The sequence below is a fragment of the Leptopilina boulardi genome, unplaced genomic scaffold, assembly GCF_019393585.1.
Source record: "Leptopilina boulardi isolate dan_hultmark-lab unplaced genomic scaffold, ZJU_Lbou_2.1 LbouV2_138, whole genome shotgun sequence".
NCBI lineage: Eukaryota > Metazoa > Arthropoda > Insecta > Hymenoptera > Figitidae > Leptopilina > Leptopilina boulardi.
Window position 1 is genome coordinate 258,797 of NW_026137683.1, and position 15,236 is coordinate 274,032.

General features: G+C 24.8%; 1 long non-coding RNA gene across 3 annotated transcripts; it reads left to right on the top strand.

Annotated features, from left to right (window-relative positions):
- Positions 1 to 804: 804 nt before the first annotated feature.
- Positions 805 to 14,718, top strand: LOC127291514 (uncharacterized). Of its 3 annotated transcripts, none has more exons than XR_007844608.1 (3): positions 805 to 1,174; positions 13,789 to 14,299; positions 14,662 to 14,718. It is a non-coding gene; the product is annotated as an uncharacterized LOC127291514 (long non-coding RNA). The 3 variants fall into 3 exon arrangements; XR_007844610.1 differs by lacking the exon at positions 805 to 1,174 and adding an exon at positions 2,188 to 2,271; XR_007844609.1 differs by lacking the exon at positions 805 to 1,174 and adding an exon at positions 9,295 to 9,388.
- The last annotated feature ends 518 nt before the right edge of the window (positions 14,719 to 15,236 follow it).

The window sequence follows — 15,236 nt, forward strand, 5'->3', positions numbered from 1 at the left end:
TATGCAAAGTATTTTGATTTATTTGAAAATAATTGAAAATAGATTTTTCAAGGACGGTGTCAATGTCACGGGGTCGGTGTCGTTTTTCGAAATTTGTTAACTTAATATAATAGAAGATGTTTCGTTTTAAATTAAGAAATGTTAAAATTATTAAGTTAAAAACATTTAATTTTAATGACACTTAAAATTAGACACAATATTATAGGTTACTAACTAAAAATTGAAAAAACAACAATCAATAATAAAAAATAATAATAAAAAATTGAAAAAATCAAAAAATTCTTAAAAAATTGCAAAATAACCCTTTTTCGGGTTAAAATTGAAAAAAGATGTTGGATAAAAATAGTTTCTAAGATTTTCTAACAGCATATATGCAAAGTATTTTGATTTATTTGAAAATAATTGAAAATAGATTTTTCCAGAACGGTGTCGAGGTCACGGGGTCGGTGTCGTTTTTCGAAATTTGTTAACTTAATATAATAGAAGATGTTTCGTTTTAAATTAAGAAATGTTAAAATTATTAAGTTAAAAACATTTGATTTTAATGACACTTAAAATTAGACACAATATTATAGGTTACTAACTAAAAATTGAAAAAACAACAATCAATAATAAAAAATAATAATAAAAAATTGAAAAAATCAAAAAATTCTTAAAAAATTGCAAAATAACCCTTTTTCGGGTTAAAATTGAAAAAAGATGTTGGATAAAAATAGTTTCTAAGATTTTCTAACAGCATATATGCACAGTATTTTGATTTATTTGAAAATAATTGAAAATAGATTTTTCCAGAACGGTGTCGAGGTCACGGGGTCGGTGTCGTTTTTCGAAATTTGTTAACTTAATATAATAGAAGATGTTTCGTTTTAAATTAAGAAATGTTAAAATTATTAAGTTAAAAACATTTGATTTTAATGACACTTAAAATTAGACACAATATTATAGGTTACTAACTAAAAATTGAAAAAACAACAATCAATAATAAAAAATAATAATAAAAAATTGAAAAAATCAAAAAATTCTTAAAAAATTGCAAAATAACCCTTTTTCGGGTTAAAATTGAAAAAAGATGTTGGATAAAAATAGTTTCTAAGATTTTCTAACAGCATATATGCAAAGTATTTTGATTTATTTGAAAATAATTGAAAATAGATTTTTCAAGGACGGTGTCGATGTCACGGGGTCGGTGTCGTTTTTCGAAATTTGTTAACTTAATATAATACAAGATGTTTCGTTTTAAATTAAGAAATGTTAAAATTATTAAGTTAAAAACATTTGATTTTAATGACACTTAAAATTAGACACAATATTATAGGTTACTAACTAAAAATTGAAAAAACAACAATCAATAATAAAGAATAATAATAAAAAATTGAAAAAATCAAAAAATTCTTAAAAAATTGCAAAATAACCCTTTTTCGGGTTAAAATTGAAAGAAGATGTTGGATAAAAATAGTTTCTAAAATTTTCTAACAGCATATATGCAAAGTATTTTGATTTATTTGAAAATAATTGAAAATAGATTTTTCAAGGACGGTGTCGATGTCACGGGGTCGGTGTCGTTTTTCGAAATTTGTTAACTTAATATAATAGAAGATGTTTCGTTTTAAATTAAGAAATGTTAAAATTATTAAGTTAAAAACATTTGATTTTAATGACACTTAAAATTAGACACAATATTATAGGTTACTAACTAAAAATTGAAAAAACAACAATCAATAATAAAAAATAATAATAAAAAATTGAAAAAATAAAAAAATTCTTAAAAAATTGCAAAATAACCCAATTTCGGGTTAAAATTGAAAAAAGATGTTGGATAAAAATAGTTTCTAAGATTTTCTAACAGCATATATGCAAAGTATTTTGATTTATTTGAAAATAATTGAAAATAGATTTTTCAAGGACGGTGTCGATGTCACGGGGTCGGTGTCGTTTTTCGAAATTTGTTAACTTAATATAATAGAAGATGTTTCGTTTTAAATTAAGAAATGTTAAAATTATTAAGTTAAAAACATTTGATTTTAATGACACTTAAAATTAGACACAATATTATAGGTTACTAACTAAAAATTGAAAAAACAACAATCAATAATAAAAAATTGAAAAAATAAAAAAATTCTTAAAAAATTGCAAAATAACCCAATTTCGGGTTAAAATTGAAAAAAGATGTTGGATAAAAATAGTTTCTAAGATTTTCTAACAGCATATATGCAAAGTATTTTGCTTTATTTGAAAATAATTGAAAATAGATTTTTCAAGGACGGTGTCGATGTCACGGGGTCGGTGTCGTTTTTCGAAATTTGTTAACTTAACCCATTAAGCCCCAAATGCACTGGAATTTTGGTCTAACTTTAAGCTCTGATATTTGACCGAAAAGGTGAATATATTTTTTGGGCAAGCCATATCTGATGTATTTGGATGTGCTCTTTCCAAAAATGCTATCGAAAAAATTTTTTAAAATTGTTTATTATTGTTTATTATCATTTAATTGCAAAATTGCACGAATTTTTTACCATTTTTTATTCAAAATTTATAAATTTCGAAGGGAAAAAAATTTTTTTTGTTGCCATCAAGTCCATAAAACGTGCACTCGATTGTTCCACTTTAAGGAAATAATACACTTTTTTTCATTTTTGCTTTTATTTTTTCAAAATGGCGTCGAGAAGTACAAAAAATTGTTATATATACATTTCAATGAATAAAGTTTTTAAAAGTTTATCCAAATTACCTGAAAATGCTTACTCGGGGGTTTTTTGGGTCGCTGAATCCGAATTCGGTGTCAGAATTTCAAAATTCAAAATGGCGGATCCAATATGGCGACTAAAAAAATTAAAAAGTTGATAAATTTAGTTAAAAATTGTTACTCGGGGGTTTTTGGGGTCGCTGAATCCGAATTCGATGTCAGAATTAAAAATTAAAAATGGCGGATCCAATATGGCGACTAAAAAATTTGAAAAGTTGATAAATTTAGTTGAAAATCCTTACTCGGGGATTTTTGGGGTCGCTGAATCCGAATTCGATATCAGAATTTCAAAATTCAAAATGGCGGATCCAATATGGCGACTAAAAAATTTGAAAAGTTAACAAATTTTGTTAAAAATTGTTACTCGGGGGTTTTTGGGATCCCTAAATCCAAATTCGATGTCAGAATTTCAAAATTCAAAATGGCGGATCCAATGTGACGAGCAAAAAATTTCAAAAGTAGGTCTTTTTGTTTTAGTTATAAGCCTTCTTGAATCATTTACCAATCTTCATTTACATTAATTCATCAATATGGTGTAATAATTTATATCTGACTATCGAAAGATAAACCACTTTTTGAATTGAAGCGTACACTCGAGTTGAAGTATCCAGAACTGCATGTGAAACATCGTGAAATAGCTTTGAGCATCCTGTATTTCTGTAAATTATCTTCAAATATCAGGAGTCGCTTCATATTTTACAAAGCATTGGGCTTATGCTCGATTTTGGACCATTAGTATGATAATATTTTTTCCATGCAAAATTGATTTTTCTTTGGTCTACCAGAGCATCTTGCAACATCTATAGTACCAAAAATAATTAAGTGTTTGGTTGAATCGTTGCACTTTATTTAGTGTTGTTAGGATGTCACGAAAAAAAGGCGCAGGTAGTTCTTTTGAAGCTTTAGAAAATCTCCCTTTATCTAAGCGGAAAAAAAAGAGTAAAGCTTTGGCCGAAGCTTTTGAATTTGAAGAAGATGAAACGTTTGTGGATGCTGTTTTTATTCCAAACCCTGATGAATCTGGTGAGTCTAGTTGTTCTGATTCTGATTCTTCTGGTTCAAGCGATGTAGTGGATGGTTCATTTTTTCCAAAAGAGTCATATATCCAGAAATCTAAGCAGTATAATAATACTCAAAAAAAACTAGAAGAAAGCCACGAGTTTCTTTGGGAGAATGGGGAAAAAGTATATAAAGAATCACTGGAAAATAAAATATTATTGAAAGAAAATGATAAAAAAAAAATTTTAGAGAGTTCTCCTAAAGAAATTTTTGAGTATTTTTTTTCAGAAGATCTAAAAAAATATATTGTTGAAAGTACGAACGCTAATGGATTAGATCTTTCACTTGGAGAATTTGAGGTATTTTTGGGAATAATCATCTTCAGTACTTTCAATCAAAGACAATCTCAAAAAGATTACTGGTCATTAGATCCATTTTTGAGAGCTGAACCTGTTGCAGCAGCTATGAGTAGAAACAGATTTGAAGCGATAAAGTCAAAAATTAAATTTCATAAACCAAAAGAGAGCGATAATCAGAATTTTGATAAAGTTTGGCGAGTTCGACCAATACTGAATATATTCAGAAAAAACATTATGAAATTCGGATTTTATTCTACAGCTCTTTCCATCGACGAGATGATGGTAAAATATTTTGGGAGATGTAAACTGAAACAGTTTATAAGAACTAAACCGACCAGATTTGGAATAAAATTGTGGGCTTCATGTAGTTCTTCCGGATATTTGTATGATTGCGACATTTATTGTGGGAAAAATTTAGAAAAAGGGGATGTTTTAGCAAACTGTGCTTTAGGAAGCCGCGTTGTAGTTCAAATGCTCCAACAACTGCTGTCTAATATTCCTCCCACAAAACTCCTGCAGTATCATGTCTATTTTGACAATTTATTTTGTTGTCCTGACTTGTTGGTACACTTAAAAAAGATTGGTCTTCGTGCCACAGGTACTGTCAGGTCAAACAGAATAAAGGAAAAAAATAATATAAAAGACGATGCTCCTAGAGGGACTTACGCTGTTAAAAATGACAAACATAGTGGAATAAATTTTATTACACTTAAAGATTCAAAACTTGTCTCTGTCTTGTCAACAGCAGCTGGTGTAAGGCCTCTTACTTCTGTCAAAAGGTACAATAAGGAAGTAAAAAGAAAAACTGAAGTGCCATTTCCAAATGCTTTTAGTGCTTACAACAAGTTCATGGGTGGCGTCGATATTCATGACCAATACTGCAACAGAGTAATGCCCATCATGAGGTCAAAGAAGTGGACGTGGGTTATTTTTATTCGACTCATTCAGTCCGCAATTACAAAAGCTGTAATTTTGTCGAATGATGCTAACGAAGGCAAACAAAAAAGTAGCATTAAAGATTTTGCTATGAGCATTAGCAAGGAATATTTAAAAATAAAATGTAAAACACCTAAAATAGAAAAAATGAGTTCACAAAAGTATTGTTCCAACACAAAATGTAAAATAAGAACAAGAAAAGTTTGTAAAAGTTGTACAAAATACTTTTGTGATAAGTGCTTTAAAGTATTTCATGCATAATTAATAATAAATAAAAGGAATGGCATAATATGAGACGCTCCATGATAAATGGGACCTTAGCTGCAAACAAATTTTAGGTTATGTTTAGTGATAGTTTTAAATTAATTAAATGTTAATTTTTTATTACATAAAACAAAAACAAGTTTTAATTAAATATTTTTTATCTAATGAGAACATAAACATTAGTAGTTTATATTAAGAGTTGATCCTCTTTGTGCATTTTCACTTTAAAAATCGGAAACATTAACTAAAATTTGTTTGCAGCTAAGGTCCCTTTCACCGTGGAGCGTCACATATTAAAATCAAGCTAAAAATCAATCCAATTTTTTAAAAAATTAAAAATACAAAAAAAATAAAAAAATATAAAAAAACAAAAAAAATTAAAAACTTTTAAAATTAACAAAAAAAAATATGACTCTCAGAAACCATCTACCTCCAAGTGGTGAGAATCGGGCAACACCCATTAAAAATAGGTGGCTAAAGGTGGTAAATAAGAAGCACTCAAATACATCAAAAACCTCTGTGTAAACATTTTCAACTAAATTTGTCAACATTAAAATTTTTTTGTCTACATTTTGGATCTGACATTTTGAATTTTGAAATTCTGATATCCAATTTAAATTTAGGGACCCTAAAAACTCCTGAGTAAGCACTTTCAACTAAATTTGTCAACTTTTAACATTTTTTGGTCGCCATTTTGGATCCGCCATTTTGAATTTTGAAATTCTGACATCGAATTTGGATTTAGGGATCCCAAAAACCCCCGAGTAACAATTTTTAACAAAATTTGTTAACTTTTCAAATTTTTTTAGTCGCCATATTGGATCCGCCATTTTGAATTTTGAAATTCTGATATCGAATTCGGATTCAGCGACCCCAAAAATCCCCGAGTAAGGATTTTCAATTAAATTTATCAACTTTTCAAATTTTTTAGTCGCCATATTGGATCCGCCATTTTTAATTTTTAATTCTGACATCGAATTCGGATTCAGCGACCCCAAAAACCCCCGAGTAACAATTTTTAACTAAATTTATCAACTTTTTAATTTTTTTTAGTCGCCATATTGGATCCGCCATTTTGAATTTTGAAATTCTGACACCGAATTCGGATTCAGCGACCCAAAAAACCCCCGAGTAAGCATTTTCAGGTAATTTGGATAAACTTTTAAAAACTTTATTCATTGAAATGTATATATAACAATTTTTTGTACTTCTCGACGCCATTTTGAAAAAATAAAAGCAAAAATGAAAAAAAGTGTATTATTTCCTTAAAGTGGAACAATCGAGTGCACGTTTTATGGACTTGATGGCAACAAAAAAAATTTTTTTCCCTTCGAAATTTATAAATTTTGAATAAAAAATGGTAAAAAATTCGTGCAATTTTGCAATTAAATGATAATAAACAATAATAAACAATTTTAAAAAATTTTTTCGATAGCATTTTTGGAAAGAGCACATCCAAATACATCAGATATGGCTTGCCCAAAAAATATATTCACCTTTTCGGTCAAATATCAGAGCTTAAAGTTAGACCAAAATTCCAGTGCATTTGGGGCTTAATGGGTTAATATAATAGAAGATGTTTCGTTTTAAATTAAGAAATGTTAAAATTATTAAGTTAAAAACATTTGATTTTAATGACACTTAAAATTAGACACAATATTATAGGTTACTAACTAAAAATTGAAAAAACAACAATCAATAATAAAGAATAATAATAAAAAATTGAAAAAATCAAAAAATTCTTAAAAAATTGCAAAATAACCCTTTTTCGGGTTAAAATTGAAAGAAGATGTTGGATAAAAATAGTTTCTAAAATTTTCTAACAGCATATATGCAAAGTATTTTGATTTATTTGAAAATAATTGAAAATAGATTTTTCAAGGACGGTGTCGATGTCACGGGGTCGGTGTCGTTTTTCGAAATTTGTTAACTTAATATAATACAAGATGTTTCGTTTTAAATTAAGAAATGTTAAAATTATTAAGTTAAAACATTTGATTTTAATGACACTTAAAATTAGACACAATATTATAGGTTACTAACTAAAAATTGAAAAAACAACAATCAATAATAAAAAATAATAATAAAAAATTGAAAAAATCAAAAAATTCTTAAAAAATTGCAAAATAACCCTTTTTCGGGTTAAAATTGAAAAAAGATGTTGGATAAAAATAGTTTCTAAGATTTTCTAACAGCATATATGCAAAGTATTTTGATTTATTTGAAAATAATTGAAAATAGATTTTTCCAGAACGGTGTCGAGGTCACGGGGTCGGTGTCGTTTTTCGAAATTTGTTAACTTAATATAATAGAAGATGTTTCGTTTTAAATTAAGAAATGTTAAAATTATTAAGTTAAAAACATTTGATTTTAATGACACTTAAAATTAGACACAATATTATAGGTTATTAACTAAAAATTGAAAAAACAACAATCAATAATAAAAAATTGAAAAAATAAAAAAATTCTTAAAAAATTACAAAATAACCCAATTTCGGGTTAAAATTGAAAAAAGATGTTGGATAAAAATAGTTTCTAAGATTTTCTAACAGCATATATGCAAAGTATTTTGCTTTATTTGAAAATAATTGAAAATAGATTTTTCAAGGACGGTGTCGATGTCACGGGGTCGGTGTCGTTTTTCGAAATTTGTTAACTTAATATAATAGAAGATGTTTCGTTTTAAATTAAGAAATGTTAAAATTATTAAGTTAAAAACATTTGATTTTAATGACACTTAAAATTAGACACAATATTATAGGTTACTAACTAAAAATTGAAAAAACAACAATCAATAATAAAGAATAATAATAAAAAATTGAAAAAATCAAAAAATTCTTAAAAAATTGCAAAATAACCCTTTTTCGGGTTAAAATTGAAAGAAGATGTTGGATAAAAATAGTTTCTAAAATTTTCTAACAGCATATATGCAAAGTATTTTGATTTATTTGAAAATAATTGAAAATAGATTTTTCAAGGACGGTGTCGATGTCACGGGGTCGGTGTCGTTTTTCGAAATTTGTTAACTTAATATAATAGAAGATGTTTCGTTTTAAATTAAGAAATGTTAAAATTATTAAGTTAAAAACATTTGATTTTAATGACACTTAAAATTAGACACAATATTATAGGTTACTAACTAAAAATTGAAAAAACAACAATCAATAATAAAAAATAATAATAAAAAATTGAAAAAATAAAAAAATTCTTAAAAAATTGCAAAATAACCCAATTTCGGGTTAAAATTGAAAAAAGATGTTGGATAAAAATAGTTTCTAAGATTTTCTAACAGCATATATGCAAAGTATTTTGATTTATTTGAAAATAATTGAAAATAGATTTTTCAAGGACGGTGTCGATGTCACGGGGTCGGTGTCGTTTTTCGAAATTTGTTAACTTAATATAATAGAAGATGTTTCGTTTTAAATTAAGAAATGTTAAAATTATTAAGTTAAAAACATTTGATTTTAATGACACTTAAAATTAGACACAATATTATAGGTTACTAACTAAAAATTGAAAAAACAACAATCAATAATAAAAAATAATAATAAAAAATTGAAAAAATCAAAAAATTCTTAAAAAATTGCAAAATAACCCTTTTTCGGGTTAAAATTGAAAAAAGATGTTGGATAAAAATAGTTTCTAAGATTTTCTAACAGCATATATGCAAAGTATTTTGATTTATTTGAAAATAATTGAAAATAGATTTTTCCAGAACGGTGTCGAGGTCACGGGGTCGGTGTCGTTTTTCGAAATTTGTTAACTTAATATAATAGAAGATGTTTCGTTTTAAATTAAGAAATGTTAAAATTATTAAGTTAAAAACATTTGATTTTAATGACACTTAAAATTAGACACAATATTATAGGTTATTAACTAAAAATTGAAAAAACAACAATCAATAATAAAAAATTGAAAAAATAAAAAAATTCTTAAAAAATTGCAAAATAACTCAATTTCGGGTTAAAATTGAAAAAAGATGTTGGATAAAAATAGTTTCTAAGATTTTCTAACAGCATATATGCAAAGTATTTTGATTTATTTGAAAATAATTGAAAATAGATTTTTCAAGGACGGTGTCGATGTCACGGGGTCGGTGTCGTTTTTCGAAATTTGTTAACTTAATATAATACAAGATGTTTCGTTTTAAATTAAGAAATGTTAAAATTATTAAGTTAAAAACATTTGATTTTAATGACACTTAAAATTAGACACAATATTATAGGTTACTAACTAAAAATTGAAAAAACAACAATCAATAATAAAAAATAATAATAAAAAATTGAAAAAATCAAAAAATTCTTAAAAAATTGCAAAATAACCCTTTTTCGGGTTAAAATTGAAAAAAGATGTTGGATAAAAATAGTTTCTAAGATTTTCTAACAGCATATATGCAAAGTATTTTGATTTATTTGAAAATAATTGAAAATAGATTTTTCCAGAACGGTGTCGAGGTCACGGGGTCGGTGTCGTTTTTCGAAATTTGTTAACTTAATATAATAGAAGATGTTTCGTTTTAAATTAAGAAATGTTAAAATTATTAAGTTAAAAACATTTGATTTTAATGACACTTAAAATTAGACACAATATTATAGGTTACTAACTAAAAATTGAAAAAACAACAATCAATAATAAAAAATAATAATAAAAAATTGAAAAAATCAAAAAATTCTTAAAAAATTGCAAAATAACCCTTTTTCGGGTTAAAATTGAAAGAAGATTTTGGATAAAAATAGTTTCTAAAATTTTCTAACAGCATATATGCAAAGTATTTTGATTTATTTGAAAATAATTGAAAATAGATTTTTCAAGGACGGTGTCGATGTCACGGGGTCGGTGTCGTTTTTCGAAATTTGTTAACTTAATATAATAGAAGATGTTTCGTTTGAAATTAAAAAATGTTAAAATTATTAAGTTAAAAACATTTGATTTTAATGACACTTAAAATTAGACACAATATTATAGGTTACTAACTAAAAATTGAAAAAACAACAATCAATAATAAAAAATAATAATAAAAAATTGAAAAAATCAAAAAATTCTTAAAAAATTGCAAAATAACCCTTTTTCGGGTTAAAATTGAAAGAAGATGTTGGATAAAAATAGTTTCTAAAATTTTCTAACAGCATATATGCAAAGTATTTTGATTTATTTGAAAATAATTGAAAATAGATTTTTCAAGGACGGTGTCGATGTCACGGGGTCGGTGTCGTTTTTCGAAATTTGTTAACTTAATATAACAGAAGATGTTTCGTTTTAAATTAAGAAATGTTAAAATTATTAAGTTAAAAACATTTGATTTTAATGACACTTAAAATTAGACACAATATTATAGGTTACTAACTAAAAATTGAAAAAACAACAATAAATAATAAAAAATAATAATAAAAAATTGAAAAAATCCTTAAAAAATTGCAAAATAACCCTTTTTCGGGTTAAAATTGAAAAAAGATGTTGGATAAAAATAGTTTCTAAGATTTTCTAACAGCATATATGCAAAGTATTTTGATTTATTTGAAAATAATTGAAAATAGATTTTTCCAGAACAGTGTCGAGGTCACGGGGTCGGTGTCGTTTTTCGAAATTTGTTAACTTAATATAATAGAAGATATTTCGTTTTAAATTAAGAAATGTTAAAATTATTAAGTTAAAAACATTTGATTTTAATGACACTTAAAATTAGACACAATATTATAGGTTACTAACTAAAAATTGAAAAAACAACAATCAATAATAAAAAATAATAATAAAAAATTGAAAAAATCAAAAAATTCTTAAAAAATTGCAAAATAACCCTTTTTCGGGTTAAAATTGAAAGAAGATGTTGGATAAAAATAGTTTCTAAGATTTTCTAACAGCATATATGCAAAGTATTTTGATTTATTTGAAAATAATTGAAAATAGATTTTTCAAGGACGGTGTCGATGTCACGGGGTCGGTGTCGTTTTTCGAAATTTGTTAACTTAATATAATAGAAGATGTTTCGTTTTAAATTAAGAAATGTTAAAATTATTAAGTTAAAAACATTTGATTTTAATGACACTTAAAATTAGACACAATATTATAGGTTACTAACTAAAAATTGAAAAAACAACAATCAATAATAATAAATAATAATAAAAAATTGAAAAAATCAAAAAATTCTTAAAAAATTGCAAAATAACCCTTTTTAGGGTTAAAATTGAAAAAAGATGTTGGATAAAAATAGTTTCTAAGATTTTCTAACAGCATATATGCAAAGTATTTTGATTTATTTGAAAATAATTGAAAATAGATTTTTCAAGGACGGTGTCGATGTCACGGGGTCGGTGTCGTTTTTCGAAATTTGTTAACTTAATATAATAGAAGATGTTTCGTTTTAAATTAAGCAATGTTAAAATTATTAAGTTAAAAACATTTGATTTTAATGACACTTAAAATTAGACACAATATTATAGGTTACTAACTAAAAATTGAAAAAACAACAATAAATAATAAAAAATAATAATAAAAAATTGAAAAAATCCTTAAAAAATTGCAAAATAACCCTTTTTCGGGTTAAAATAGAAAAAAGATGTTGGATAAAAATAGTTTCTAAGATTTTCTAACAGCATATATGCAAAGTATTTTGATTTATTTGAAAATAATTGAAAATAGATTTTTCCAGAACGGTGTCGAGGTCACGAGGTCGGTGTCGTTTTTCGAAATTTGTTAACTTAATATAATAGAAGATGTTTCGTTTTAAATTAAGAAATGTTAAAATTATTAAGTTAAAAACATTTGATTTTAATGACACTTAAAATTAGACACAATATTATAGGTTACTAACTAAAAATTGAAAAAACAACAATAAATAATAAAAAATAATAATAAAAAATTGAAAAAATCCTTAAAAAATTGCAAAATAACCCTTTTTCGGGTTAAAATTGAAAAAAGATGTTGGATAAAAATAGTTTCTAAGATTTTCTAACAGCATATATGCAAAGTATTTTGATTTATTTGAAAATAATTGAAAATAGATTTTTCAAGGACGGTGTCGATGTCACGGGGTCGGTGTCGTTTTTCGAAATTTGTTAACTTAATATAATAGAAGATGTTTCATTTTAAATTAAGAAATGTTAAAATTATTAAGTTAAAAACATTTGATTTTAATGACACTTAAAATTAGACACAATATTATAGGTTACTAACTAAAAATTGAAAAAACAACAATAAATAATAAAAAATAATAATAAAGAATTGAAAAAATCAAAAAATTCTTAAAAAATTGCAAAATAACCCTTTTTCGGGTTAAAATTGAAAAAAGATGTTGGATAAAAATAGTTTCTAAGATTTTCTAACAGCATATATGCAAAGTATTTTGATTTATTTGAAAATAATTGAAAATAGATTTTTCCAGAACGGTGTCGAGGTCACGGGGTCGGTGTCGTTTTTCGAAATTTGTTAACTTAATATAATAGAAGATATTTCGTTTTAAATTAAGAAATGTTAAAATTATTAAGTTAAAAACATTTGATTTTAATGACACTTAAAATTAGACACAATATTATAGGTTACTAACTAAAAATTGAAAAAACAACAATAAATAATAAAAAATAATAATAAAAAATTGAAAAAATCCTTAAAAAATTGCAAAATAACCCTTTTTCGGGTTAAAATTGAAAAAAGATGTTGGATAAAAATAGTTTCTAAGATTTTCTAACAGCATATATGCAAAGTATTTTGATTTATTTGAAAATAATTGAAAATAGATTTTTCCAGAACGGTGTCGAGGTCACGGGGTCGGTGTCGTTTTTCGAAATTTGTTAACTTAATATAATAGAAGATATTTCGTTTTAAATTAAGAAATGTTAAAATTATTAAGTTAAAAACATTTGATTTTAATGACACTTAAAATTAGACACAATATTATAGGTTACTAACTAAAAATTGAAAAAACAACAATAAATAATAAAAAATAATAATAAAAAATTGAAAAAATCCTTAAAAAATTGCAAAATAACCCTTTTTCGGGTTAAAATTGAAAAAAGATGTTGGATAAAAATAGTTTCTAAGATTTTCTAACAGCATATATGCAAAGTATTTTGATTTATTTGAAAATAATTGAAAATAGATTTTTCCAGAACGGTGTCGAGGTCACGGGGTCGGTGTCGTTTTTCGAAATTTGTTAACTTAATATAATAGAAGATGTTTCGTTTTAAATTAAGAAATGTTAAAATTATTAAGTTAAAAACATTTGATTTTAATGACACTTAAAATTAGACACAATATTATAGGTTACTAACTAAAATTTGAAAAAACAACAATAAATAATAAAAAATAATAATAAAAAATTGAAAAAATCAAAAAATTCTTAAAAAATTGCAAAGTAACCCTTTTTCGGGTTAAAATTGAAAAAAGATGTTGGATAAAAATAGTTTCTAAGATTTTCTAACAGCATATATGCAAAGTATTTTGATTTATTTGAAAATAATTGAAAATAGATTTTTCCAGAACGGTGTCGAGGTCACGGGGTCGGTGTCGTTTTTCGAAATTTGTTAACTTAATATAATAGAAGATGTTTCGTTTTAAATTAAGAAATGTTAAAATTATTAAGTTAAAAACATTTGATTTTAATGACACTTAAAATTAGACACAATATTATAGGTTACTAACTAAAAATTGAAAAAACAACAATCAATAATAAAAAATAATAATAAAAAATTGAAAAAATCAAAAAATTCTTAAAAAATTGCAAAATAACCCTTTTTAGGGTTAAAATTGAAAAAAGATGTTGGATAAAAATAGTTTCTAAGATTTTCTAACAGCATATATGCAAAGTATTTTGATTTATTTGAAAATAATTGAAAATAGATTTTTCAAGGACGGTGTCGATGTCACGGGGTCGGTGTCGTTTTTCGAAATTTGTTAACTTAATATAATAGAAGATGTTTCGTTTTAAATTAAGGAATGTTAAAATTATTAAGTTAAAAACATTTGATTTTAATGACACTTAAAATTAGACACAATATTATAGGTAACTAACTAAAAATTGAAAAAACAACAATCAATAATAAAAAATAATAATAAAAAATTGAAAAAATCCTTAAAAAATTGCAAAATAACCCTTTTTCGGGTTAAAATTGAAAAAAGATGTTGGATAAAAAAAGTTTCTAAGATTTTCTAACAGCATATATGCAAAGTATTTTGATTTATTTGAAAATAATTGAAAATAGATTTTTCAAGGACGGTGTCGATGTCACGGGGTCGGTGTCGTTATTCGAAATTTGTTAACTTAATATAATAGAAGATGTTTCGTTTTAAATTAAGAAATGTTAAAATTATTAAGTTAAAAACATTTGATTTTAATGACACTTAAAATTAGACACAATATTATAGGTTACTAACTAAAAATTGAAAAAACAACAATAAATAATAAAAAATAATAATAAAAAAATCGGACAAGTGCGAGTTACACTCGCACTGAAATCGAGGGTTCCGTACTCGAAGCGAACTTATTTGGTATAAAAACAAATGTTTAAAAAATATGTGTTGTATGTTAAATAATATATGTGATACAAAAAGGAACAATTTTTAAAAAAAATTTAAGAAAATTGTTCCTCCTTTGGTATAAAAACAAAAAAATTTTTAAATATGTGTTGTATTTCAAATAATATAAGTGATACGAAGAGGAACAATTTTCTTAAATTTTGCAAAATTGTTCCTCTTCGTATCACTTATATTATTTGAAATACAACACATATTTAAAAATTTTTTTGTTTTTATACCAAAGGAGGAACAATTTTCTTAAATTTTTTTTAAAAATTGTTCCTTTTTGTATCACATATATTATTTAACATACAACACATATTTTTTAAACATTTGTTTTTATACCAAATAAGTTCGCTTCGAGTACGGAACCCTCGATTTCAGTGCGAGTGTAACTCGCACTTGTCCGATTTTATTTTATAAAT